Genomic DNA, 6,162 nt, shown 5'->3' on the forward strand with positions numbered 1-6,162 from the left:
ATAACATATATAAAATTTATATATATATATATATATATATAAATATATAACATATATTTATATATATATATATATATATATAAATTTTGCTTACTCTTGTTCTTCTAACAGATTACAAGTATACTTGTCAATTATTAGATGTCGAAATTAATTCCTTAACTTACAATTTAATTATTTGTAATTTATATATATTTATTTATATATACAGATAAATTTTAGTAGACATTTGGTTACGTGCATAGAATATTAGTAATTTAATGTAAGAAAATCAATTAATGTAACGAAATAAATTAATTCTTTTACTTACAATTTAATTATTTGTAGTTTATATACATTTATCTACACATACAGATAAATTTTAGTAAACATTTGGTTACGAACATGGAATGTTAGTAATTTAATGTAACAAAATGATGAATAAATATTTTGACTCAAACTATAGATGGTTTACGATTATATAATTTATGATTTAATTGAAAGGCACAGAATTAATTTCTACGCTTACTGTATCATTCAAATCGTAGTCGAACGACGAGTAATTTAGTAATTTGTAATTTAAATCTTCCGTCCTGGTCTACGCAGTGAATCGAACAGTTCGGATGCACGCGGATACAGCATCCCGCTGAAACATCAAACCAACAATGGAAAAAGGTTCGATGACTCATTGTCAGAGTACGAGTTCAAACGACCAACAAAAGCGGAACAAGAACGACACGCGCCGAAGCGCGTGTCGTGCGAATGACTGCGCACGTGCGCGCTCATGTTATCCGAATCTCGATTTTTAAGGCATCTCCAATAACCGTCAATTTTTGATTGTACGATACTCGTTGTCGAACGAATAATAATTTAACGCGAAAACTGTAGCAGAAACTGGCAATTGTTTATTGCAATAATATTAGTTGAACTGGAAAATAATGTCGTTTCTGGAAATCTCAATACTTATTTATCATCAGATCATTGATTTTTATCGATCATGAATTGAAATATTTCAACACTAGATGATATAGGGCTGTTGATTGACAATTGCTTAAAAATAAATACTTTTGGAATAATATTAGTTGAACTGGAAAATAATGTCGTTTCTGGAAATCTCAATACTTATTTATCATCAGATCATTGATTTTTATCGATCATGAATTGAAAATTTGCACACTAGATGACATATGGCTGTTGATTGATAATTGCTTAAAAATAGATACTTATTAAGATTGAATTTGCATGAATGTAATGCAAAATGACATTACTTTTCGGTCCCCCTAATAGATAACTAAGAAAACTACAACCTAGCGATCTATTAGAGGCAAATATTTATCGTACAGATCAGTTTTTATATTTTTAACATAAAATCCGTGTGTATCGGTACTATGGAAGTGGATATTTCGATATAATAAAATGGCGGGTAAATTTCTTCTTTAAACTGGAATTGCAAATAATTAAATTTTAAGGAAAAGGATTAAGTTCTACGTCTAATAAATAATTGACAAGTATACAAGGCACGTATATTACAAATATATCATTTCATCGTGTAATTACGTTTACTACATTTTATTCGTATTTACATTTTGTATTAATTAAAGATGAATGAAGTAACGCTTCTTTATATTCGAAAATAATCCATGCATGATAAAGAAGGTTAATGTTATCTATAGACAATATATTTTATCGATAAATGGCGCGTACGACTTGCAAGACGTTTATCAAAACGTTCATAAACATTTATCAAAAGTATACGTAATTCTATTCTGTGACTCAAATTTTAATTTCTCGTATTTCTTCGAAATTCCTATACAGATACAAATTTTGCTCGTCTCTGAACTGTGCCCCGCTCGAAAGAATGTTAAAAGGAACCGATCTGACAAAACTCGAAGTCGAAATACGTGTCAACTTACTGTTTGTTTTTTCGTGCCGCAAGAAAAGAGGAAAGTGAACTTTCTCGATATCCCGGAGTAAAAATTTTTCGATCGTTGATAAATCACTCGAGCAGATAATTCGTTATACTTTCCCGGAGATCGATTATAACTCTACGAACAATCATGTCAAACTGCCGTAAAAACATTTGATAAATTTGATACCTCACGTTATAATTTTATATACCGAAGAGGACCTAATCCTTAAATAGAAATCTTTCAAAACTAAATAATGATAGCTGTACTTAATAAATAATTAATCCGATATCCAAAAGGAGCAGACATACTAAAGAGACGTATTAAAGAGAAGAATGAAACGAAAGTTAGTATCGTTATATTTCTTCTGCCCCCGATCGTTATTTTCGTCACGGTACATTCCTTCCACCATTTTACCACCCAAGTCTCTCGAATCTCGGGTAAAAATCAACGGGTTCGCTCGAGCATGAAACCCAGCCACTTCTTGTTCGGAATCAATCGTTTCCAGCACAGAGTCGATTATAAAAGTGACCTGATCGGGCGTTGAAGTCGCCGCGAGTAATATTTCCAACGACTTCTCTCTTTTCGGCTGGTCGCCCTACCCGCGTTCAGCACCGTTCCACAGTGTGACAATTCAACGATCTAGCGAGACAAAAGTCGTGCGTCGAAGTAATACTAAGTTTCGTTGATTTTATGAAGTTCTTTTATTAGTCACGGGCATAATATTTACTCTAACGTCAATAATAAAGCTTAGTGAAGTTAGCACCCCCAAATGCAAATTTTGATAAAAATCAAATTACATTCGTTTGTCCACGATTTGTCCACGTTTGTCCAACCACAATTTTCATTTGTCCACCTTTCAGAAAAACGTTACACCACAAACAAGCCATTTGAAGTCAGCACACCTATATTGACCTTTTTTTAGGGTTTTCTTAAAAAATGTGCCTTTCCACATTTTGTCCACTGATGATGATGTTCAGGTCACTTTCTTTTCGTTTGTACAACAATTATTTTCGTTTGTCCACCCCTCAGAAAAAAGATACACTTCGGTTAAGGAGAAGTTGCCAGCCATAAGCTCGGTTGCGAGTCATTTGTCTTTGTTTTATCAGTTTTGTAGCTAATTATTTCTGTCTGCGCGGAACCACTAACGTTATTTGTTTGATCAATTAAAGTTTTCGTTTGTGTAACCCTTAGGAAAAGGTTATGCATAGATTAGGAAAATGTAGTATCGCTACTTACATTTACGTATCATGTGCATCAATCTAATAATTATTAAGGTGATTATGTGTGTGATACATACCGTTGGATGCAAATTAACAGTTAAAATGCAGAAATTGCTTGTGCAATGGCTATTGCAACATTCTATTTATATTTCAATTATTTCTCTTTCCCCGTTTTTATGTAACATGTCAATAATATTAATTTAAAAAACAAACAAATACCAAATAACGCCAGTGGTTCCGCGCAGACATAAATAATTAGCTACAAAATTGATAAAACAAAGACAAATGACTCGCAACCGAGCTTATCGCTGGCAACTTCTTAATCGAAGTGTATCTTTTTTCTGAGGGGTGGACAAACGAAAATAATTGTAGTACAAACGAAAAACATCAGTGGAGAAAATGTGGAGGGACACATTTGTTAAGAAAACCCTAAAAAAAGGTCGATATAGGTGTGCTGACTTCAAATGGCTTGTTTGTGGTGTAACTTTTTTCTGAAGGGTGGACAAATGGAAATTATGGTTAGACAAATGTGGACAAATCGTGGACAAACGTATGGAATTTGATTTTTATCAAAATTCGCATTCGGGGGTGGCGACTTCACGAAGTTCGAAAATTGACTTTTGTCCTGCTAGATCGCTAAAATGACACACTGTGCGTTCTAACGTATCGGATTCTTCCCCGTTCCTCGGAATGACTTTTTCGGCCGTTAACGTGGCGTTCGCCGCTACGAAAGAGCCGACAGTGTATTTGGTGCACGAAGAGTGAAAGATAAAGAGCGTGTTTGTGATCGGGACGCGTTTGTATTGGAGCAGCTGTTACGATCGGGGCACGCGTCCCAACGGTCGCGGCAGCTGCCCAGAAAATTATCTATAGTGCCCTCGACTGGAGTTCTTTTTCAGCACACATGCACACGGATCACGAGGCTTTCGCGCCCGTAACGTTTACAACTATAATTCTAACAAGGAATTCCAACCAACTGCGAACCATTTACGAAACCTCGAATACAGACACAGGCCATTGGAAAATATTAGACACGGTTCTTATCCGTTCATATCTTTATTTCGAGAGAGAAAATTACCACGGAAGCTGCGATTTAAATACCTATTTAGGTTTTCTTGGTTTGCGGGGTAAATTGTATTTATGCAGGTCGAATTTTTTTAGAAAGAACCTGGCGCGAAGTCCGAACGTCGAATGACCAATTCTGGTTGCTTCTGCAACCCTGTAATGGCTCCGACGAGAATCTAAAATAAAAAATATAACAATATATTTTCCATAAAGGTTATTCGATTTTGTAATTTCAACGTACGATATTGCTTTACTTACGAATTACTACTGTAAACTACACACACGTATTGTAAACGTCTATTATGTAAATATACATATTATCCGATGATAACATTAATTTAAAAATGAGCAAACTATTTGTAAACATGCCATTTATGAGGATTTTACCGTAAATATATTATTCAATGATGAAATTAATTTTTAAAAATAAAATGAAAATTACATTATTAAAGGAACAAACTATTTGTAAACATGCCTGTTATGAGGATTTTAATGTAAATATATTATTCAATGATCAAATTTTAATGGATTTTAACGTAAATATATTATTCAATGATGAAATTAATTTTTAAAAATAAAATGAAAATTACATTATTAAAGGAAGAAACTATTTGTAAACATGCCTGTTATGAGGATTTTAATGTAAATATATAATTTAATGTAATATATGTTTAATGAGGATTTAAATGTAAATATATTATTCAGTGGTAAAATTCATTTTTAAAAATAAAATAAAATTTACATTTTTAAATGAACAAACTATTTGTAAACATGCCAGTTATGAGGATTTTGACGTAAATATATTACATTGCCATATCATTGTTTTCGTTTAATTTACAATATATAAATAAAATTAGGAATTTAAGAAGTTCTTACTGGTTTTCAGAACAAAACAGACAACCTTTAATAATCGACTTGAACGTTTCTATTCGATATTGAGAAATAATTCCATAATTTCGTATTCTACATACAGTCAGTGTAATAAGTATTCGTACAGGAACCAATTAAAAATAAAACTTTATATATTTATTCTATTAATAAATTGTAGGGAAAGAAATAATTAACCAAAATTACTACATATTTTTAGAGTGGAATTTGCGTAAATTAAAGTGCCTTAATTTCAATGTTAACCTCTTATTTCTTTCCTTATTAATTTCATTTTAAATTGGCTGCTGTACGAATACTTACACCGACTGTATATAGTCTAAATACATATATAATAAACAAGTGTTAACGTGGATTATATAAATCAATAAAGTTCATGTACCAGTAAATTGTAAAACCCAAAGATACAATGTTATGTATATCGCTTCTTATCTTTCTAAACACGTAACCAAATTACTTGTTACAAAATTATTTAATTTTCTGTTGTATTTCAACACCATTTTCAGTTTATGAAACTATAATGAAATTTATACAACCAAGACTGGTAAACGATTAAAGTCAATTCCATATGCATTCCCTAACGTCCAATCGATTTAACACATTGACTACCACACTAATACTCTTAAAAATGTCTGCTGTGATTAAATTTTATGTACTAACTATTTCAGACTCCGTAATCAAACATTTATTATGGTATTTATTTTTGTACCTTCTCCAAAGTTCAAACATTTCACACAAATTCATTTTCTTAGACCATTGAAAATTAATTTATTCAGTTTTCCAGCAAAAACCACCGTCGCCCATATATGGGTGACACGGCGACCGACGCGTTAAATAAAAGATTAGAATTGAACGTGATGAAAGATGATATCATTTAAATGTCAGCATTTTCATCTAAGTAATCACAACATCGCAACATTAACATCTAAGAAATTAAGCTGTCTATTTCTATAAAAACTTTACATCCGGTAGCCATCGGCAAATTTTTAAGAGCGTGTCGAGAATGGGGCACGTGCAGATACCCAAAGTGCAGAAATTAATATCGAGTGGGATTTAAATTTTAAATCTCGCGTCGGAAGCGCGACGAGGGGAATTCTGGAAAGGCG

This window comes from Hylaeus anthracinus, unplaced genomic scaffold, assembly GCF_026225885.1.
Source record: "Hylaeus anthracinus isolate JK02 unplaced genomic scaffold, UHH_iyHylAnth1.0_haploid 11981, whole genome shotgun sequence".
Classification (NCBI taxonomy): domain Eukaryota; kingdom Metazoa; phylum Arthropoda; class Insecta; order Hymenoptera; family Colletidae; genus Hylaeus; species Hylaeus anthracinus.